The sequence below is a fragment of the Coptis chinensis genome, chromosome 2, assembly GCF_015680905.1.
Source record: "Coptis chinensis isolate HL-2020 chromosome 2, ASM1568090v1, whole genome shotgun sequence".
NCBI classification, from domain to species: domain Eukaryota; kingdom Viridiplantae; phylum Streptophyta; class Magnoliopsida; order Ranunculales; family Ranunculaceae; genus Coptis; species Coptis chinensis.
The window spans coordinates 96,684,496-96,709,291 of NC_141457.1; the positions used below are offsets into that span (position 1 = coordinate 96,684,496).

The 24,796-nt window shown below is 36.8% G+C and overlaps 1 long non-coding RNA gene across 1 annotated transcript; it reads left to right on the top strand.

Annotated features, from left to right (window-relative positions):
• Positions 1-21,111: 21,111 nt before the first annotated feature.
• Positions 21,112-24,489, top strand: LOC147519351 (uncharacterized). Its single transcript, XR_015214213.1, has 4 exons — positions 21,112-21,312; positions 22,521-22,580; positions 22,692-22,802; positions 24,252-24,489. It is a non-coding gene; the product is annotated as an uncharacterized LOC147519351 (long non-coding RNA).
• The last annotated feature ends 307 nt before the right edge of the window (positions 24,490-24,796 follow it).

The following is a 24,796-nucleotide window of genomic DNA, read 5'->3' on the forward strand; positions in this document are numbered from 1 at the left end:
TTAGTTCAGTTTCACTTTGAAGGAATGAGTGGTCGTGTTGTTAGACTGCCCAGATTTAATGCATGAAGTCCAGAAGCTTTGCTGTTCAAATTTAAAATGTGTCTGTTTGGTATCTAAAACATGGTCAGGCTTTTAAAAATTCCAAAATTCCAAAATCTCAATTGTGAAAATTTATGGTTTCTGTGCATTTTTTTTTTTAATAAGTAAACTTTATTAGAATGGGGTGCAAAAGTACATCAAGTACAACTAGTGAGCGAGTACCTCAATTGTATCAGTATGACTACGTAGAAAGAAAACAAAAGAACAAAGAAATAACTCCCTATTACAAGAGTCTCCCACCCTCGTGGTCCCCTAATGACCTTAGTCCGATCTAAAAGCAAATCTTTGAAGTGGAAGTTTTTTTGGCTATATTTGGAATATTTTGATAAAATAGATGACATTAGATGTACAAATGGTTATCTACTAATCATTTGTTAATTGATTTGCAGGTTCATGTGGGTATGATACAAATAAGGTATATTAAGGTATATAACTTCTTTCTTCATAGTAATGGTATATTTTCTTTAACTTCCTCATATCTTATCTTTGTTAACTTCAATATGTAAAATGGTATTAATATAATTCATCATGTCTTCATAACTTCATCATTACATTTGATCTATTACAATTTATTAATTTAACCTTCACCGGTTAAAAAAAAAATAACTTCATCATTATATTTTTTGGATTCGGATCGATGGACTACCACTACCATAATATTTATAGTTAACTTAAAATGTTGGCGCTGCTATTTTGAGGCTCTGTTATATAGCATTCAGGATTCTTAATTCTTTGTTTCTTTTCGATTTGATATTTAACCGTGTAATTTTCTTTGGTGAGTATCTCTAGGTCTTTATTGGTGCGTGGATGATTAGTTAGGCCCGTGACTTTACCAACTAAGCTAGCTGCCATTTTGGTGACTATTGAGTTCATGCGTTAGAAAAACATAATTGTTATAGATGTTGTTTCTAGGAAACATTTCCTTGTCCTCTGTTGTAAGGGAAAGCTTCTCATCTTGTGGTTTCCTTTTTTGTTGTTCCAGAAAACCGGGGGTATGCAAGTTAAAACATTCAAATCTATTAAGACAGTATCAACTTCTTTCTTCTGGTGTCGCTATAACTCCTTATAACAAGCACAGTGTTATCTAGATGTACCTTACTAAGATTCTAGTTTTGATAGATTAGTTGTTATCTATAACTCCTTCTTGGCCGGGTGTCATTGCTGCCGCCATGGACTCTTGGTGCTTGTTCTTCGGGTGTTCTTCCTTGCCGGTGCTCGCTTCTTCTTTCGGTGCCGCCGCCATGGCCATGGACCGCCTCGGTATCTTTGGTATGGCTGCCATGGACTATGCAGGACAACACCATTAGCTGGATCTTCAGCGAGGTGCCATTGTGCGTGCCGTTATTGCCTCCGGATGCAGCATGAAAGAGGCCCTTGAAGCTACCAAAGTTCTCATTTGAAGAATGTCGGCTTTAGAGGGACTGCATTTTAAGCCTCGGGGTATATATAATACTAGATTATTGATTTCTTAAAATCTTGATTTTTGCTATTGAATATGGTCTGCGCTGGTATTAATGCATATCTAAAACTAGACTTATTTTTATTCTTGAAGTTGTGTACCCAAAATCCCTCGGGTACATTACTTGTGTTAGCACCCTAACAGTGCATTTGATGCATATTTACCGATTTTTCTTATCTTCGAGTTGTTCGATGAATATTACTTTGAAATTACCATATAAACTAAGATTTGTCCATGCAGTACCATTTCTTTGACCAGTCTTATATGTCTTAAAGATGATTAAACATGATTAAACATTATATGTCTTAAGATGATTAAACATTATATGTCTTAAGCTCTTGAATTGTTGTTGTAACATCCCCAATTTTTATCACATGGTTATTTATTTTAAATGGTTAGGAAATAATCTAGAAATAAATAGATTGAAATATATTTATACTTTATTGCTAACATTGTGGGGGAGAAGGAGAAGAAGAGTGAGGTAAGAAGAAGCTAGGAGAGAAACGCTTGTGAGAGAGCCTTGCTTAGGACCGAGGATATTGTTGTTACTCGTGAAGAACAACCCCTCATTTGATTCTTCTTGCGTGAAACTAGTGAGTACTTAGTAATTTGTTTATATTAACTATGTGTATGATTTATTTTTATCTTATGATGCTTTTCTATTCGTCATAACATATATGTGTAGGAAGATGAATTGATAATATAGTATGTAAGCAGTAGTTTTCTTGGTTTAGTTTTCTGGGGTCGGTTCAGAAGAGTCCTGAAAAATCATGCTTGGGAATGAGGTCTTGGGGCTTGAATAAGATTTTTAGATCTGCAAGTCTTTTTTCCAATACAGTTGGATTCACCTCGTTTCAATATCTACACAGTAAGTTAAGACTGTTTTAATACAGAGAGGTCCGTCAGGATTTTTCTGACCAAGTTCTGTGTTTGGTCGCGTTCTGTGAATTTTCTGTTAAGAACCTGTTTTCATGGTCTAAACGTTAGTTGTAGGTAATTTAATTATGTTTCAAACCCAATTTACATTGTACTAATCCAAGTTATACAAAGGAAGTTACGATAGTTTTAGTGAAGAAAGGTCAATCAGGATTTTTCCTGATAACCTTCGGTTTACAATCAGGTCAAGTGAATTTCTGAGTGGGAATTAGGTTTTTGGGTATGAACAAACATTGTAGAGATTGGAGTGTAGTTTCTGACCCCTTTGGATTTGTGTCAATCCAACTTATATAGAGAAAATTAGGACTGTTTTAGTAGAGTGTGGTTAAACATGGTTTTAATCTTGGTTATTATAAATATACTTAACCGATTGATTGATGAATATTTTCCTATATAATACAATGTCTATTTGATTATTATTTTAAATTGTGGCTGAAATTCATATTCTTGACATAATGATATTTGCTTAGAATGCATGATCTTAAGCTTGATTATTATATGTTGAGATTTGCTTGAAATATCGTATTGTTATTGATTTGAAACTTTGTTACGTGGATAAGGACAAAAATGAAAGGTGTATACATAGTCTGATTAGGTTATAACTACCAGAACTCCTTGATGTTTATTTTACCCCTCCGAAAGGAAACTAAATGTCTTAGTGCCGATGTCCTGAGGAGTAGGGCCTTCCACTTCTGCAAGGTAATGAACTAAGTGCCTTTGTGGCGATGCCCAGAAGAAGTGGAAGTTTATTGTTAGCCCTTGTGTGGCAGATTGATTATATTTTCTCCGTCTTTATTAGAAGCGTTGAGGTGTGCACTTGTTAGCCAGTTGAGGCTCTTTTTGGACTCACATAGTCTGGGCTTCCGTGCAGCCATATTCAAGGCTGATGTCCCACTAGAATATGGCTAACGGAGTAGTTCCCATTATATGAGGGAGGCGTACGGGCATTGTACGATCGGCACATGGGTATGTGCGATCGTGGTAGGTTCTAAACAACTAAATTAGGTCCACAATAATTATGCAAAACACTATGGGAAGTACGGAATATAATTAGTATCAAAATCTTAATTTTGTTCTCGATTGATGTAATGAATGATGGTTCGGTTAATTAATTGTATTGTTTCTAGTTATTTATTTGGGTAAGCAACTACTACTCGAAAGAGTTAAACTAATTAAAGATATTCTCTTTTTGAACCTATTATATTTTGTGTACCAATTTTGATGTTTGAAGTCGATCGTATAAAGAGACACTTGGACTTGGAGTAGGACAGAGCAAGATCTTTTTCTGTATTTTCTGGGTAGACAATTCTATGAAACTAATCTGTCTATGTTCTTAGCTGAATGGTCATCCTGTGGTCAAGTGTTTAAGAGGAATTAGTGAACCCGTTGTAACAAAGAGTCAGGAGGTATTTGCAACTTAATAATTTCTATTTAGTTTGCGACTTTTCCTTTCTATGTTTAGATTTACTTAAAACTTTTAGCTGCCTGTACAACCATTATGCCTTTCGTGGCAAGTCATTTTTTTTCAAAAAGAAAAGAACGAGAAAATATCACAGTTTATTTCGCTTGTTGTTGAGAAGGCAATGTTGGGCAGTGTTTTTATTTGATAAGATATTGTTCCGTTATTACTTATACATTCCTGTGTTTACGGGTTGCATTGAATCTTTACAGTTTGTAGAGGACGTACATGAACAATGGGAGGCAAGTGACAGCTTTGTTATTCACAAAATCCAAGAGTATGTAATCCGAGTCAAACTCCTTAATATTTACCTTTGCAATTGTCTGAACAAAATCAATCCAAGATTTGTGTCTTTGAGTACAAACTTGGTCTCTACTTTGACAGTCCTAAATGAAACTGGTTTTGGAGAAACACATCTTCGCACTAACTTTCAAGGAAATATGTCGAATAGACCCATAAGAGAGAATCTCTTTTTTTCCCTCCTCGATCTTCTTTCTTAATTATGTCTCAAGTTATTTTAATGTTTTTTTGAACCTTTGAAGGGATGTTGATTTTCTAATAGACACCAAGAAATATGATTCAATTCTAATCATTAACATTTGAGTCTAAAAGTGTTTTCTAGTTAACCAACTTTTTGGAGGTTCGAGGAACTTTCCATTGAGAAGTAGAAGTGAAATCTGTTCTAACCTTTGTAGTGTCAGTACACACTATGAATCCACTGAAAAGTTTGTAGATGATGAATCCACTGAAGAAGCAAAAACTCGACGAGTAAATGGAAAACGTTCTAGAGAGGCAGCGGTAGCACAACAGAGATCTGGAAGAAAAGGTTCAGCCAGAATTGCTCATGAATTGGTAATATCATGCAACTGTTGTGTCATTTTTCTTTAGTGTCATTCTCAGGTTGCACATTTGGCATGTTTTGGTGGTTTGATTCTATGCAAGAACATGTCTAGTTGTGCATTGTTCTCTAGGTTCCTTGCCTACCAATTTAAATTAATGGCAGTACATAACAAGTGAGTTTGTACAAGGCTAAAGTCTAGCTAAATGTTTTCGTAATTTGATTTTTTGGACTTGTGAAGTTATCTAAATGTTTAGGTCCTAACAAACTAGTTCAATACAATAATAATTGACAACCTGTTGGTCCTAGTTCAACGCAGTTTGTCGCTAGGCTGCTGATCTCGGAAAGCCATTGGTTTTAGGATAGTGTTCAGCACAACCTCACTGACTGCTGAATATTTGGTTGTGTGGTTCATAACTCCTCTTTGTAGTTTAGTTAGACATATATCACTCATCTTTTACGGTTTAGGAATAAAGTGAATCTCTGCTTTTCAGCTAAGATAAGAACAGAAGTGCACTACTTTGTAGTAAGTCAGCTAAGCCAGGGTCTAATCGGACGGGTCTAAAGCTAAGTCGATCCCGGAATATAAAATCTTACTTTGTTTCCTCGGGCTTTTCATATCAAAATTAGTTCGCATCCTATTTTCAATAAGTCATACTAGAGTTAAGTTCGAAACTCAACTATATGAGGTTTCGCTTACTTCAGAAAGAACGCGTAAGAAGCCTACTTTCCTGGCAGAAGACAGCTGACTTTTCTAAGCAATTGCCTATCCAATACAAAGGAATCTATAGTATAAAAGAGGATGAGAGCCAATAAAGTTCAAAGCTTAAGTGGTGATGTATAGCTTTCCGTCACCAGCAATTTAATGCAATGGTCGGTGAGCAAAACCCCAGAAGGGGCGTGCTAATGTTCACTGCCACTAACAATAGGATTGACATGACCAGATCGAGCGATTGAGTAGGTTCACTTCTTGAACCTTGATAAAATATTTCTTAACTTCACTTTTTAAAATTAAATTTTATGTTTAGTTGGCGCATGAGTAGTATGCATATATCCGTTTTAACTTTGAGATTACCGTATGCTATAATCCCTTTTCATCTTTTGTGGCAGTTTTTCCTTGGAGATTACCGTCCCCTTATCCAAGATACACATGGAAATGTTCGGATCAGGTTAGCTTCTGTCCATTATAGTTAGTGAACTCGATTGATTTTATCTTCTCTGCTTTGTACTTAGTACTACCCCAATGCTTGATCTGTGTTTTATGCTAAAGGTTATCGTGAAAGATGCAGAAATTGTAATTTTTTTTTTTGACCTCCTCTAGTATTAATTTGACCGACAATAAACCAATTAACAGAAAAAGACAAGCAACAAAGAAGGAAATGAAGTTGTCCTTACAAGCTTGTTGATATATATTGAGACATTGATTACAATACATTGTTCCACTTGCCTCACCTCTCAATGCCGTGCCTTGATCACATTATAATGTTATATTGTTGATCCATTCTTGAAGCGTGTCCTTACATCTATTGGAAAATGCGACATGTGTCTGAAATACTGATCTGATGTTATATAATAAAATGTCATAATAGAAGCATTATTCTGTCAGGTACTGATAGAAGATATAGAAAATACTTTCTGCATGTATTGTCGGAATCTCGTTCTTCAAATTTCTATGTCTAGAATCTATGAAAACTGAAGCTTGTAAGACAGGTCTCGCTAATCGCAATCTTTGGTACTAATAAACGAAAATAGTCATGTATATGTACACTCATTCACATGTGGTGGATATGTATCAATTACCAATTAAGTCATTTAGAGAAATATTATCAATTCGTATGTTGTACTTGCATGGACGAATATGAGCTTGTCGTAAATAGGTTTAGTATGTTTCATTCAGTACTCAGTTGTCCTCGTATGCTATACAAAGAGGCAGTAAAATTCCAATTTTAGCAACCCTATTTCAGAATAACTTGTTTTAAATATTTGTAATGGTCGGTAAAGTTTTATGCAAGTCAAGAAATCCTCCAAATCGAAGTTGTATGTCCGGTTCAGAAATGCTTCACGCAGACCATCGGGGGTCAAGGGCAAAATGCATCAAACAGAGGCCGAAGTTCCATTTTCCAAGGCGAGAGGGTTGAACCACATTATCTTAGCTCGTCTATTTTCTATGGAGCTCAAGACGCGTCTATTCTAATCAATCAACTGCCGGTCATCGGTCATCTGTACCAAACTCAAGTGTGAGTATATATAAACATTGATATGTTTATGCAGACGCGTCACTAAGTAATTTAACTAACCTAAGAGGGGAGGGTTGCCACATACCGTCTGGGGTCATAGGCATTGGCTCAAGCGGTGAAGGGTTCTTGATTGATAAGATGATAAAACAAGCCTAAAAATGACCCCGGGCTTAGCCCTATAATGAATGAGCTCAAGCATTTGGTTCCTTTTAATTCCAGCCCCGCATGAAAGACAACCCATCGGGCTTTTGTGTTTCGGGTTTATTCGACGGTGACATAGAGGAGAAGTTTCATATAGATCATTCTTTGTAATTGCACGGAGAATAACTCTTCATTAAATAGGTATATTCTAATATTCATTATTCTGTGGTTCACCAGTACAAGAAAGATGGTGAAAATGATGATCCTTATGGAAGTGCCTCGAGAGGAAATTGGCGGCAAGGTATTATATACATATTGTAGACGATGATAAAATAGCATTATCTTCACCAAAAGTTTGACTTGGGAAGAATATTCTAACATAATGAAGCCTTTGATTTCTCTTTCGACAGGATCCCTGTATTACTAGGTCTTGTATACCAATCCTTTTGGACTATAGGATTAGATAATAAGGTATTTTAATTATCTTAAGGCAATTTCTAGCTAGCTCTCTTTTTTTCCCTTCAGATGTCATACCGTTTTGACTTTGTTTTGACTTTTCATGCATACGCTACTTTTACTTTATTCCTTCCTGTTGAACAAGGATACGATCTGAAGTTTTCATGTACCACTTTTAACGAAGTTAAGAACTGAACAATCCATATCCAACTTATGCATATGGCTAATAAAAACATTTCCTATGGTTTGCAGATTGATAAGAGTAGAGGCGATAAGGGAGGATTTTCGTCTATGCAGTCTGGGTTCAAGTAGAATAGCTTCAACGATATGAGCATATCTAATAGTGGAGGTGGTTTTCCATTATGTTCTTATTATGACTTGTGTACTTTAAAAGCCTAGTTATTACTCAAAAACATTGTAAATTTTGGAAAACCAATTTATAATATATCAATTTTTGAAATGTGTTGTTTTAGTATGTTGTTTGTGTAATTGATTTTATGATCTGAGAATGAGAATTAGGTAGTATTTAGTATCGATGTCAAGGAAATATAGGTTCTACCAAAAAAACATTAATTATTAAAAAAACATTAATTTAAACAAACACGACGGGGCATAGTGTCGTTAAATGACTTTCCAACAACAATATATCACGGAAATGTGTGTCCTAAATTTAGGGTATAAATTTCGACGGTAGTAAACGCGTTTTAGATTTGAAAATATATAGTTCCGTAGAAAGGAGATTTGCGACGGTTTTGAATGTCCTAAAATTAACGACGGCATTAAATGTCTCACACCCGTCGTATTTCTAATTCAAGTTACCACATATTTTCCCGTCGTTAATATTAACGACAAGGCCATTCGCGACGAACTCTGGGACACCATTTTCCGTCGTAAATCTCGATTTAGGATGGCAATTACCGTCATTTTTTGCCTTTTTCTGGTGTAGTGTGGACTTACGCTCATCTTTATCACCAGCCCAGTCTGCATCAGTGTAACCTTTCAGTTTCAAGTCTCCACCATGGTAACTTAGGACAAAATCAGCAGTCCCTTGTAGATATATATCTGAGTATCCTTTTCACAGCTTTCCAATGAGCTGAACCAGGATTACTCTGATAACGATTGACTAACCCGACTGCAAAACTGATATCTGGTCGAGTACACATCATGGCATACATCAGACTACCAATTGCAGCCGCATATGGCACATTGGACATTTGATTCTTTTCTTCTTTAGTTTTGGGACATTGATCAAGGTTTAAGTCACATCCTTTTTCCAATGGGGTGTCTATTGGTTTGGAGTTTTGCATACGGAAACGCTCAAGAATTTTTCTAATGTAAGTCTCCTGAGACAAACCAAGAAATTTCTTTTTGCGATCTCTCGTGATCTTAACTCCTAACACATAGTCTGCTTCACCCATATCCTTCATTTCAAAATTGGATGAGGACAACCACTTCTTAGTGGCAACAATGGAATCCATATCATTCCTAGCTAAAAGAATGTCATCAACATACAACGAAAGGATAAGAAAACTCTTTCTGGATCGTTTAGTGTACACGCAGTGATCTTCTTCAATCATCTCAAAACCAATTGAGGTAATGGAATTGTGAAATCTGAGATACCATTGCCTAGACGACTGTTTAAGGCCATATATAGAACGTTTTAGGCAGCAAACTTTGCGCTCTTGTCCTTGGACCTCAAAACCAATCGGTTGAGCCATATAGATCTCTTCCTTTAATTCTCCATTGAGAAATGCGGTCTTAACATCCATTTGAAAAAGTTCTAAATCCTGTTGTGCAACAATAGCTAGAATGAGGCGAATTGAAGCGAATCTCACCACAGGGGAGAATGTCTCTTCATAGTCTATACCTTGTTGTTGGGTATAACCTTTCGCCACAAAGCGTGCTTTATGCTTGTCAATTGAACTATCTGCCTTGTGTTTAACTTTAAAAATCCATTTATTTTCAACAGTTTTACGCCCAGGCGGAAGATTAACTAACTCCCAGACCTCGTTTTTACCCATTGAGCTCATCTCATCTTGCATAGCAGCCATCCACTTGTCTCTAGCAGGAGAAGAAATTGCTTCTTTGAAAGAAGTAGGTTCTTCCTCATCTAATGGAGTACACATAAAAATATCTCCTTCAATCTCGAAATGACGACGGGGAATATTTCCACGTTTACTCCTACGCACTTGAGGATCTTGTGGAGAATCTAGTGGTACACTCCCACTGTCTGGTACACTCCCACTAGATTGAAACCCACTCCCACTATCTTCAGCGATTACAGGATGAGAAATTAATTCCCCACCCTCGCTTGAAGATGGTAGGATGTCTTCATACTCCTCTATCTCATAGAGGTCAAGATCTTTCTTTGCATTACTTATGCTAGGAAAATCATTCTCAATGAAATCTATATCGCGAGACTCTATTTCTGTCATTCCTCCATCAGGATGTTCACCATACATAACATAACCTTTTAAGCTATCAGAATACCTTACAAAGATACACTTTTTAGCTCTAGGGCCTAGTTTCCCATACTTATGGGAGATGTTGTGAACAAAACCTGCTGAACCCCATGGGCGCAAATGCTCCAAACGGGGCTTTTCGCCTTTCCAAAGTTCATAAGGTGTTGAAGGAACTGACTGAGAAGGCACTCGGTTAAGTATGTAGGCAAAGAATCAAAAGTGCATCCCCAAAATGATATAGGGAGATTACTTTGCGCCATCATTGATCTAACCATATCTAAAAGAGTTCTATTTCTTCTCTCCGCTACACCATTTTGTTGCGGAGTATAAAGAATAGTTAATTGTCCAGCGTATCCCTTTTTTCTCACATAATTCCTTTGAACCGATCGGATAAGTATTCACGTCCTCGGTCAGTTCGAAAAGTTTTTAAGCTCCTCTCTTTCTGTGTCTCAACCTCTGCTATAAAGCGTTTAAAACAATTCAAAGCTTCATAGCGGTGAGCTATCAGATAGACATAACCATATCGTGAGTAATCATCTATAAGAGTGAGAAAATAATAAGGCCATGACGTGCCTTAACATTCATAGGCCCACAAATATCTGAGTGGATTAGCTCAAGCGGCTGAGTAGCTCTTACTGCCTTTCCAAAAGGCTTTCTACATGCTTTACCAGCTAAACATGGTTCACATATATGACCTATTTGACCTTAGCGAGTGGGCCCAATAGGCCTTCTCTAGCTAGTCTGGTCATCCTATCTTGTCCTATATGACCTAGTCTAGCATGCCAATTCAAGTAATAGAATCAATATTTCTACTTGCACTAGCCATGTAAGATAATGAAGAAACAGAATCATTCAATTCAACTTTAAAGAAATTATTCATAAGGAATCCATGTCCAAAAACAATACCATCCAACTTAATATCCAACCTATCAGCCTTAAAATCAAAAGAATATCCAAAAGAAAGAAGTGCTAAAATAGAAAACAGATTATGCTGAATTCTAGGAACATAAAGCACATCATGTAGAAGAAGTACGCGCCCAGTGCGTAATGAGAGTTGGTATGTACCAATTCCTAATGCATCTTCACTAGTGCCATTTCCCATATAAAGCCTTTGGGTGTTTTCTGGAATTCGACGATAATCTACAAACCCTACTCGCTCTCGAGCTACATGCCTAGTTGCTCCTGTATCTACAATCCATTCAGGGAGAGAATGAGCAACTAAAACATGGGTACATACTCTTATGTGATGAGAGTCAGGGGAAATGGATACCTGCTTCGGCTCAGTGCAATCACGAGCGAAGTGTCCCATCTGCTTACAGTTGTAGCATTTCACTTTGGTCATATCAATTTCTTTCTTTCCACCACGCTTGCCTCTGTGGCGCTTGGCTATGCTTGCCTTAGGAGCCAACTTATTTGCCCCTCCTTGTTTCTTGGGTTTGTTATTACCCTTGCGCTTAGACCCATTTGTCTTGCGCTCGCCAGATGCGATTAGGGCAGAAGCATTACGGTTCGCATCATGGCGCTCCGCCTCAAGCTCACAATGTCGAGAAATATCAAAAAAATTCTTAATACTCTCATTGTGAGTCATGATTTGCTTCATGTGCATCCAAGAATCAGGGAGAGATCTTATCACAGCTTGGACTTGCTGCTCATCAGTAAGGACATTTCCTGCAGCCTTTAGCTCGCGAATCATGCTTGATAACACCCTTAGGTGTTCAGGCATGGTTGCCTTAGGATCTTTCCTGAACATCTCAAACTTTAAAACTAAACTTCTAAGTCTAGTAGTTGATGTTCCACCGAAAGCAAATTTCAGTTGATCCCACATGTCCTTAGCTGTGGAGAATGTCTCATATTCTCCAATCAGATCATCATGCATGCTGCTCAACACAATGTAGCACGCACGACGATCTGACTTGGTCCATGCTTGAAAAATCTCAAGGTCACGACGATTTTGGGCTGTAGTCCCAGTCCCAATCTCAGGTTGGGCCATTGAAATGGTTAAGTGTTCCTGGAGTTCTTGCTCATTCAAGAGGTATTGAATTTTCCTATGCCATATATCATAGTTTGTCCCATCAAGTTTAGTTCCATGGTTAAGGTCTGCTACTACGGTCTTGGTGGCCATCACTACATTCAGATTTTTAAGGATTGACATATGTCAAAGAACTAAGTTTTATGTATCCATTTTCTACATATATGCAATGGTGGATATAACATTGATCTATACACATTCTTTTAAATTTATTCCAAAAAAAAATCCAATCCAAGAAAATATTATCTTATTCCACATATTGGGATCGAAAATTTGCAAAGCTCATAATCATCTCCCAATAATGTAAATATAGAGTATATCTTCCAATTGATTTTTGAACAAATTCCATATTAGGAGGAACAAAACCTCTACTAATCATATTCCACTTAATACGATAAATAAAAAAATATGCCAAACATAAACAAAGAATAATATCTATCATTTTATGGCATAAATAATCATATAATTCTACTGTAACTATATGTTAAGCTCAGAATCATGACCTGGGATCTATCCCAATGGATTCAGAAGTGTCAAAAACCCATGTATTCAAAAAAACAGATCATTTGGCCGTCTCCAAAAGCCTGAACCGGCTCATAAACATTATACCGGTTCATCTAAGATATACTGTCACAGCAACTTATACCTGGAATTTCGATCAACCAATGATTTCAATAGATTCAGAAGGGTCAAAAAACCCTTGGGTACGAAATTTCAGGTTAATTAGTTTTCAATAAAGGCCTGAAGCAGACCAAAAACTATAACCGGTTCACACTTAACCGGATAGAACCGGGTTCGATGGTGGGTTGGTTCGGGTGCAAAAACGAAGTCGAAAAAAAACAAAGAACTGAGTCAACTCAACCTATTACACTGATTTGAAAAAGCTCTGACCGAGTCAACTCATGAGCTAACTCGGTCATCTTCTTCAGTAAACTCGCAGAAATTTATGGCAAGGTAAGCATGTTTAGAAACGTGTATCTATCACATTATAGATCCAAAAGAAACATACTTTATACTGTTACAAAGATCTCACAACATAGATTACTAACATGCAAATATTAAGCATTAATAAGATCTGTAATTCGATCAAAAAATAGTTCAAAGTTCTGAAAAAACCACAAAAAAACAGTTTTTATCAAAAACTTTGATTTGAGTTTTCTCTCATTCTACTCAACGGTTTTCCATGAAATTTTGGGAAAACGTTCCTCTCACTAAGAGCAACAAACCCTACTAATTAGTTTTTAAAAACTCATGACATGTAGAGATCGAAAATCAACAGATTGTTTATTAATGGTTTTTGAGAAAAACTGACAAAACTTGATTTTTATCAATGCATGTTACAATGGCGAATCAACAAACATAAACAGCTCCGATACCAATGTAAGTAATACATTAACATGTTATTCGAGTTATAGAACATACCTCTTGTCCAGCGGAAGAAACCCGAAGTCAAAGAATAATAACCTTGTGAGTTGTTACTAGCCTTGTCTCTTGAGAAGGATTGTTACTAGAATCAATCCCCTTTGTATTCACACCTTAAGCCCACCCCTTTGGTGAATGGAGAAAGAAGAGAGTCGAGAATTGTTTTCTTTTTCCTTCTGCTTGTTGTTTTTCTAATACCTTCGTAAGGTATATAAAACCAACCAAGCATATAGCTAACTCCCACGACTCTTGCGCAACAAGAGATTCATGATAGATTATATTCTATCCAGTGTATATTCTATCCAATAGGACTACGATCCTACGATCCAGGGAGTAGCTTAAATAGGGGATGGATCCTTGATCCATGTGGGCGGACCTAAGTGGTCGAACCCACTTACAATACGAATGGATCCCAACTCAAACTTTGGCTCGGGAAGTTAAGAAACTGCTTGTGAATGCCCTAAACAAGCAAAATTACTGTTTTTTTTAGATGGATCATTGTTTTATCTCGACCTTGCTTTTGTCAAATTCTTCTGGTGCATAAGCGAATAAACAAACTTATAAGTTATATAACCTAACATCTTAATGGTCCGACTCAAAGAGGAATATAACCTAACAAAATTCTTTTCTTCGGCCGACCTTGCTTATAGCCATGGTATTTACATTCATTTACCCCCACTCCAATGTTCGAAAATAACAATAATTCTAATTAAACATGTTCATAATGAAGAAATGATTTTGTGCTAGATGTGTCCACACTCTGCGTAGTTGTAATTTTTTTTTTTTCGATTCTCGTATTTCTAAGATGTTTCCTACCTAAAACCTTTGGAAGAATGATCGGGGTTAGATATATAGAAAAATTCCACCAAGTAAAGGAATAATTCCAACCGAAAAACATATACAAAACAAAGATGCATTCTTGCACATTTGAGAGTGCATAATGTGTTTCAAATTTTGTTGGTTTTGTAATTTTATTACTATTATTGTGATGTGAGGACGCGTGTGAAACTAATGAGAGGAGTTCTTCATGTAAAGTATAAGAATGATATTTAGGGGGTGTTTGTTTAGTACTTTAGTGTAAGTGCTAGACTGGTGTTTTAATTAGCAACTGAATGTGAATGTAATAATGTAGTGTCTACTATGATTCTTAGTGCATTGTATAACTATATAAGAGTGTTGCTATTTTGTTTTGAACCTTTTTTGGGAAAATTTGAGAAGTGATTGATTTCTTTGTGTCATATGCGTAGGTTTCGTTGTATTTGAGTGAAGTGGATAAGAAGAACAATTGATATTAGTGACATTTGTTTTCTTAGCGTGCAATGACTTCCTAAATATTTACTATTGGTGATGTGGCTATGATGGATCATGAGAAGATTATTTTTTACCAGCTTCCTTCCTCTCATGACAATGGTGTTTTGTTCGAAAATTTAAATGGAACTGCTGATAGTGATAAGGAAATTTCGGGACAATCTGAAGAGAGTGGAACTGCTTACGTCTCGCCGATAGAGGTTGTTGAGATATCAGAGAATCCTGAGGGGAGGAATCATTTGACTGTATCGAAGGTGTGCAATGTTTGACCCTGTTTGGTTGGATGAGTTTGCTTTTAGTTTTTTATCATTTGAAACTCTTCTCAGTGTTGATCCTACCTTTTACGAATCAGGAGACAAAGGTTTTGATCAGATGGATAATTCCATGACGCAAGCGGGTCATACAGAGGTTGAAAGTGGGAAACCTTCAAGCTCTGAATGTGTTGGTGCTACTTTAGACAAGCAGAAGGAAGATTGCAAACCTGCAGACGGGATAGTTGCTTCTGTAAATAATTCTGTGGTGACTACCTCACATTCCAAGAAACCTTGGCACATTTGCAAACCAGCGTGAGGTCTTCGATGAAAAGTGTCGTGTGAAAATACCGAAGGAAGACCGATTCAAGCAGCAAACTAAATCACCTGCGACCGAGTATTAAGGAAATATATGATGAAAGTCGGTCCAATGGTCAAGCCGCATAACAAATCCAAGGACAACACCTAACTAATCATGCCAGCTCAGATGATTTAGTAACTAATTCTTGTTAAGCTTTTGTAACTAACTAAGAGTAGTATATAAATGTAAGAAAAACTAACAATTGATTAAGAATGAAATCATTTTTTTTTCACAAGTCTTAACATGGTATCGGAGTGGATCACCAACTGGTGCTCGATCCATCAAACCCTAAATTGAGGAAGTTCCTCATTTCTCAAAATTTTCTCAAATCTTCACTTGCTAATTTCAAGGAAGAAAATCATAGCATCAATCGATCATGACAAGAACAAATCAAACAACTCAACCTTCAACAATGTCGATCAATCAAGATAATGATGATGTTCATCTTGAAAACCCAAGTGAGAATCTTTATCACTCAAATTCCAAAGAATTTTACTTCAATTAATGAGGTTCAATCTCCAAATTCAATCTTGAATACCCAATCTTTACCAAATTCGATTCATTCTACAGATTTCAATACTAATTCAGGTCAATTCTTTACTCAAATACCAAATATTCAAGCGCAAACTCAAAACCAACATCAGATTCCAATTTTCAATGTTTTTCAACAACCAAATCTGTTCTATTCATCATCAAATCAGATGAATTCACCTTTTTTACCTCAAAATCAGGTTTATCAAGGATCTTTTTCACCAAATATGTTACCAATGGCGGTTCCACCATCAAATACCTCATACTCATTTCATAATATTTGTAACATGGTCACGGTAAAGCTTTCTAGAGAAAATTTTCATCTATGGAGGACGCTGTTCAGATATGTTCTTACAACTTATGATCTTACAGGACTTATTGAAGGTACTGATTTATGTCCACCTAAATTTCTTGTTGATAACTGTGGTAACATTACTACACAAGTGAATCCTCATTATGTTCGTGGATCAAAAGAGATCAAATGTTATTAATGCGGATTAGTGCTACTTTGTCTCAAGATCTTCTTCCTTATGTTGTTGGTTTAACCACATCCAAAGCTCTATGGGATGCATTAGAATCACGACTTGATACGATATCTAGGTCTCATGTGATTCAACTCAAAGGAAAGTTCTGGGATATCAAGAAGGGTGGTTCCACAATGACTGAATATCTTTATAAGATCAAACAAATATCGATTCTTTAGTCCGCTTCTGGGTGCCCTGTTGATGAAGGGGATCTTGTTTTTCATGTAATTGAAAGGTTTAGGAAATGAATATCTTTGCTTTCAAAACTTCGTTAGAGTTCGATCCAAAATGATCCCTGATTCAAATTGATGAGTTACACAACTTGTTGTTAAGTGAAGAATTACATTTAGTGGATTCAATTGTTAACTCCAATTCGGACAAGCCTTTTATCTTTGGACAATCATCCAATTTCGGTGCTAGCTATAACAATGGTTATTATAACAATTCGGAAATTCGGATATAACAACTCCAACAAGATTTTCGAGGAAATGGAAGAAATAATTATAGAGGCAATAACAGAGGAAGAGGTTCTAACAACAGATGTAGAGGTTTCAATGGTTACAATGGCAGAGGTAATAACTCAGGTGGTTACAATGGAAATACTAGCTCTTATGATGGTGCCAGTTCATCAGCTAATGCAAGACCACAATGTCAAATCTGTAATAAATTTGGTCATCTTGCAATAGACTGCCACAATAGGATGAATCACTCATATGTGGGTCGAATACCTCCAGCCAAACTAGCTATGTTGGCCAGTATGAATGAGGATTGCTCAGATCAAACTGCTTCCTGCTCATCTAATCAAAAGGACTCTCTCTGGTATGCTGACACTGGTGCTACCAATCACCTCACTTCAGACCTTTCAAATCTATCCATGCATACTGATTATAAAGGATCAGACAAGATACTTGTTGGGAATGGACAAGGTCTGCCTATACAACACTCAGGTTCATCCTTATTAACTCCTTTACATTCCAATCATCAGTTTAAAATGCAAAACATACTTCATGTACCTCATATCACACACAATCTTCTAAGTGTAAATAAGTTTGTTACAGACAATCATTGTGTTCTAATTTTTGCTCCCATTTATGTTAAGGACATTGTCTCGGGGAAGATGCTTTTCCAAGGTCAAATTGAAAATGGTTTATATCCTATTCATCTTCATCATCAATCTCAACATCCTACTTCAACTGCCTTCATTTCCACTAAGGCTTCAGCTACAACTTGGCACAACAGGCTTGGCCACCCTGCTCCTACTGTCTTGCATAAACTCATTCAAGCTAAGAGCATTGATATACAAGGCTCTTCAAGCTCTCAATTCTCAGATTGTGCTTTAGGAAAAAGTACTAAACTTCCCTTTGTGCTTTCACCTTTAAAAAAGTACTTTTCAATTACTTCATATGGATTTATGGGGTCCATCTCCAATTTTATCAATAAATGGGATGAGATTTTATGCAAGCATTGTCGATGACTTCTCCAAATACTGTTGGATTTTTCCACTTACTTTGAAATCTGATTTTTTTTTTAGCATTTAAAACTTTCAAATCTGCTATTGAAAACACCTTTACTGTGAAACTCAAATGTATTAGAACTGATGCTGGTGGTGAGTTCACAAGTACTATATTTGAAAATTTCTTAAAAGATCATGGCATTGTTCATCAATTTTCTTGTCCACATACACCAGAACAAAATGGTGTAGTGGAAAGAAAACATAGACACATTTTAGACATGTCTAGAACCTTACTATCTCAGTCTCACATTCCTACTAAATATTGGGAAGAACTTTTCTCCACTTCGGTTTATCTTATAAACATACTTCCCTCTTCATCTCTTCTCCATTTGTCACCTTGGCAAAAGCTTTACACCAATCCACCTCAGTATCTTTCTCTCAAAAGTTTTGGTTGTAGGTGTTACCCTTGGTTAAGACCTTATACATCAAATAAATTAGAACTTCGATCTAAATCATGTGTTTTCATAGGGTATAGCTTACACCACAAAGGCTACAAATGTCTTGATAGTACAACTGGAGAATTTATCTTTCTAGGCATGTCATCTTCAATGAGGAAGAGTTTCCTTTTAAAACATTAACCACTCCTACTTCCATTGATACTTTTATAACTTCTTCTTTCTGTACTCCACCTGAAATCTTATCTGATTCACCTTCTACTGATTCTTCTATATCATTAAATACAAGTTCCTCTCCTGTATCAACTTCTATCAATTCAAACAATACAGTAACTCCTTCTCATTCAATGATCACAAGATCCAGGTATGGCATTTTTAAACCTAAATCTCTTTTATCAACTAAACATCCTATTTCTTATGATCTTCATACATCTCTTTCATCTTTACCTATTACTCCAACATGTTATTCTCAAGCCATCAAAGATCCACACTGGAGAGAAGCCATGGCCCAGAATTCAATGCCTTAATCAAACCGAAACCCGGATTTTAGTTCCCATTTCACCAAGAATGAACATTGTGGAAAACAAATGGGTTTTCAGTGCTTAAACAGAAACAAGATGGTTCACTTGATAAGTTTAAGGCTAGGTTAGTAGCCAAAGGGTTTCATCGAAGAGTAGTTTAGACTACCAAGAGACATTCAGTCTCAGAGCAAAACCCGCTAGCTAGCATCAAAATTATATTGTCACTGGCAGTGCATTTCAACTGGGATATTAGGCAATTGGATGTGTCAAATGCCTTCCTTCATGGCCATTTGAAAGAAGAAGTGTATATGTCTCAGCCTAAAGGTTTTGAAGATCCTCAAAAGCCTACGCATGTGTGTAAACTTATGAAATCACTGTATGGATTGAAACAAGCTCCTAGAGCTTGGTATGAGGAACTCTATCAAGCTCTACTCAGTTTTGGATTTACTACATCAGATGCTGATCATTCTCTCTTCATACTTAAAGATTCAACATCTTTGACATATGTCCTAGTATATGTAAATGACATTCTCATTACAGGAAGTTGTCCTACAACTTACAAAAGGATCATCTCTCAACTCAGCTCTTTATTTGCTATGAAGGATCTTGGTTCAATACATTATTTTCTTGGTCTTGAAGTTAAAAGACAATCAAATGGATTATTTCTTTCTCACACCAAGTATGTCTATGATCTTCTCAGCAAAGCCAACATGATTCATGTCAAACCATGTTCTACTCCCATCTCTAGCAGTTGTAAACTTGATGCTCATACTGGTGAATATCTCTTGGATCCTACAGAGTATAGGTCTCTTGTTGGTGGCTTACAATACCTCACTTGGACTAGGCCAGACATATCATTTGCTGTAAATCTTGTGTGTCAGTTTATGCACAATCCAAGGTCACCTCATTTAAGTCAGATCAAAAAAGAATATTAAGGTATATGAAAGGTACCATCACTCATGGATTATTGTTTACAAAAGGTTCTTTACATTTAAATGCTTTCACAGATGCTGACTGGGCTGGTTGTCTAGTGGACAGAAGAAGCATCACTGGATTTGTTGTGTTCTTAGGATCAAATCCGATCTCTTGGTCAGCAAAGAAGCAACCCACTGTGGCAAGATCATCTACGTATGAATCACGTGAGCTCTTGCCCATACCGCTACGTAAATTTATTGGCTCGCAAGTTATTTAAAGATCTTCATATTTCTTTGCCCAGATGTCCTCTTCTACACTGTGACAACATCAGTGCAATATCCTTGGTGCATAATCCTGTTTTTCATGCAAGGACCAACCACGTAGAAATTGATTACCATTATGTCAGAGAGTTAGTCACTTCAAAATTTCTAGATGTCCAAGATTTATGCACTAAGGATCAACTGGCGCAGATAACTTCACAAAAGTGGTTGTCTACTCAACGATTTGGATGCTCCTATCCAAGCCGTCGGGGTTCAACAATCTCCCTTCAACTTGAAAGGGGTATTAAGGAAATATATGATGAAAGTCGGTCAATGCAGTCAAGCCGCATAACGGATAAGGACAACACCTAACTAATCATGCCAGCCCAGATGATTTAGTAACTAATTCTTGTTAAGCTTTTGTAACTAACTAAGAGTAGTGTATAAATGTAATAAGAACTAACAATTGATTAAGAATGAAATCATTTTCTTTCACAAGTCTTAACATGAGTACTACTTGGAATTCCCAGGTATGATTGTTGTCACCTTGGGGTTCTTTTCAAATCAGTGTCAGTTTTATTTGTTTTAATTTTCATTCGTTTCCATGTCTTGTATCTCGCGCTTAGTGATTTACATTTATTGTTGTTAACTGGGAAGTCTGGGGAAGTCTGTCTTAGGTTCTTTCAACTTGAATTTCTCACATTCTGACAATCTGAAGTAAGCTGTACTGACTTTTCTATCTTTCTTACTTACTTTCTACCGTCTCTCCTTTCTGTGTGGAGTTGAACACCTTATTTATTTCCATATTTTGCATATTTCATGTTTAATTCCGTCTTTAGGTAAAGGCATTGTTTTTTAACTACAAGTTGCAATCTAGATTTCGTGGAGGTTCTTGTTAGTTAGGACCTTTTATTGTGATATATTAATGTGTGTGATATGTTGTCGCTTGAGTTTGGGGACTGCCAAATAAAAATGGTTAAGGCACACATCGTATCCTTTACAAATGTTGAAATTATTTACTACTTCTAAGTTTCTCAAGACACTTTTCTCAGTGTTTTATGGTTCTCCACATCTTCTGTTTCCTTAAGGTCTTTGTAGAAGTCCTACTGCAGATTCCAAACCCCAGAGAGTAGGAACTCTCCCTTCCTATAACTTCAGCTTTAAGTGTGATGAACGAGCAGAGAAAAGAAAAGAGGTTAGTCTGGTTCATGACTAGTGAGCCAATTAGGACCCCCCCCCCCCCCCCCCCCTAGATGGGAAATTAGGGTAGAAATTGGGGGGAGACCCTAATTTCCCATCTAGGGGATGGGGGTAATACTAGTTAAACTATTCATTTGCATGGCCACCAGTCATTATAGATGATCATCTATAATTTTTGTGTTACACAGTTTTAGGGTCTTATAAGACCATGTGTTATAAGAGGGTCTTATAAGATGGTCTTATAAAGTGGTTTGTTTTTCATTTTAAGTTCCTCTTATAAGCACTTGTAAAAATAGAAAAAACAAATACATAACATCTTATAGATGGTTATTTGACAAATATAACCCTACTTTACATCACATTTAACATGAATAGATTAATTTGAAACAAAGATATAGTTTGATTTTCAATTTCAAATTAATTTTAATAATTATAATATCAATTTTAGGAAACTACTTTAATTGGCAGTGGTGGTAGTGGTCTTAATAGCACGGTGGTGGTAGTAGTGGAAGTGATGATATTGGTCTTAATAACACGGTGGTGGTAGTGGTAGTAGTAGTAGTAGTAGAAGTGGTAGATATCTTAATAGCACGGTGGTGGTGGTGGTGGTGGTGATAGTCTTAATAGTACGGTAGTAGTGGTGGTGATGGTAGTGGTAGTGGAGGTGATGATATTGGTCTTAATAGCACGGTGGTAGTGATGGTGGTGGTTTTAATAGTACGGTGGTGGTGGTGATAGTCTTAATAGTACGGTGATAGTGGTGGTGGAGGTGATGATGGTGGTGGTAATGATGGTGGTGGTAGTGGCGGCAGTGGTGGTGGTGGTAGTGGTGGTAGTGGCAGCAGTGGTGGTGGTGGTTTTAATAGTTTGGTGGTGGTGGTGGTGGTAACCGGTGGTGGATAGGGCAATGGAGTTATTTGGAGAAGAAGATAATGAAAAGGAAAGAAGAGATAAATGGGATTAGAAGTATATGAACGGGGGTGTTTGAGTCATTTTTCAAGTTATAAGACTTATAAAATTGAAGTAGATCTAATTTTGGTACTTATAGAATTGAAGCCTCTTATAAGACATTTCAGTAGAATAACGCCTCTTATAAGAAGCAAAAAAACAAACAAAAAATGGCAAAAATTTGGCCACATCTTATAAGAGGTTATAAGACCTCAAGGTCTTATAAGAAAAAAAACAAATGGCCCTTACTCAAAGTTTGATGAAAAGACTCATGCAAAGGAAATCGAGAAAACCACCTTGCACGCCAAATCCAAGGTTAAGCATCCTATTTCTTTAGGATAAAAACTTATTAGTTACACTGATACATCAATTGATGCAAAGAATTTATATTGCTCTTATTGACATTATGCTGGAAACATTGTCCAGGAAACTCTAGAAGCAGAAATTAAGCAACTTAAGAAGAACTTGACCTTTAAAGCAACTCCCATGCCAAGTTTTTACCAAGAACCTGCGACGCCTAAGGCAGAGTTGAAGAAGGTACATTCTGTTTTCTATTGTCCAAGCACGTGCGTTTTGTCTCTTTTCCTTGAAGCGTCTCTCTCCAGTCATCTTATTGGTATCTATTTGTCTAGAAAGGTTTATAATATGTCTAGTTCAGAACCTTTTAAGGTGATTAATGGAACTTGTTTTACTGGTCTAGGTTTTATATCATACATTTATAAACACTCACTAAGCAACAAAAACGGCAAACATAATGACGAGGAATGATTTAACCTGATACAACGGTAAAAGAAAAAGAAACCGAAACAAAGTATGCCCCACAGTAATTAAACCATTGCATCCATATTTTTGCGTGTTGCTAAAATGGAAATCTGAATCCCCGACTTCACGGTAAATAAATCACCAACAATCCAAAATATATCCATATTTTTGCGTGTTGCTAAAATGGAAATCTGAATCCCCGACTTCACGGTAAATAAATCACCAACAATCCAAAATATATTCAAGCCTTGTAATTAAGGAGATGTTTGAAATTCTGTTATGCTAATCTGATAGCTGTTATGCAAAAGAAGAGGTCCTTCAATGATCCTTCTCGTGGCGCTGGAGAAGGATTCAAGAATCTTAAAGATAGTCATTTCTCCTATGACTTGGGGCTCTGGACTGAGGTGGAAAAGGCAGAAATATTCTCTAAAGGCTGAGTGAAGCTGCATATCCTAAGAATGTATGTGATAATGTGAATGTCTTCCGCCTCAGTGCAACATTAGTAACATGGAAATATTTTCTTTTAAAATTATAAGTTGGCGAAGTTCTTCGTACAGACACATGCTTCTGTTGAGAAGCAATACTATTTGGAGTTACTATACCTGGACACAGCCATAATACGTGTCCCACCAGAAAACAAAAAAGGAACCTAGAAAAATCTTGACAGATAGAGAAAGGAGAGATCAGAGAAGACGAGAGAGAGCTGGCGAAGGAGATTCCTTTCTCTCGAATGGCCAAGATTTACAGATCTCTCCCCAAGTTCCCTTTCTCTGATCGAACTTCTCTAAATGGATTCTAGCTGTAATCCACCAATTAGATTTGATCAAATAGTCCTGATCCCTTAAAATGAAAGCAGTTTCTTGAGGCTTCCTGCTGGATTGGCTTTGACCTACGTTAAAGTGTTTTTTTCCCCTGACTTAACTCAATGAAATACCAAGAAAATTTTCAGATTATCGCATATATTCTAAATATTTATATTAATCATCCGTACCCATATGCCGTACCTGTGTCCTAACATTTCTAAAAAGCCGTACCTTGTACCTGTGTCACGTATCTGACCTGTTCCGTATCATCTGAGTTTTGAACTTGAGAACTTCTCAAATTGGTTTATTACATTGTAAAATTTCTAATCAAATTTAATGATGTGCTTTCTCTGTTATTACATTTATTTTTGTGTTAAATCATTTTGGCATATATTAATACTTATGTTAATTGCTTATGCAGGGTTCCTAGTGTTGTTAAAGTGATGAAAGAGCAAGAAGCAGATAGGTGTATCATGTTCTGGGATACGCTTAGGTACAAAACGGAATCTTTTCAACTGAATGGATGAGTTAGTGATTGGTGAAATTTCATAGTGCGCGACTAAAATGTTGCACACTGGTTCCGTTGGTGTAGCACCTTTAATGGCCAAGTAGTATGCTAGTTTGTCAAATGGTATTAGGCAGCACGTTTGTATATGTGTAAACTGCACTACAAGAAAGCTGATTGTTAGCCACGGACGAAAACTGTGGGTAAATGTCTTTAGCCACGGCTATCGACTGTCGCAAGTCCGTGGGGTTTTGACCTGTCGGGAAAAGTTTAGCTACAGCTAATGACCGTAGGTAACTGCGACGGTCTATGCTACAGCTCAAGCCGTAGGAACTTCCCACTGAGAATGACCGTGGCAAAGCCGTAGCAAGTGCCCACAGAAGATGGCCGTGGGAAGAGCCGTAGCAACTACCACAGTTCGTTGCCGTGGCATAAGCCGTAGCAAGTTCCACTGAGAACAA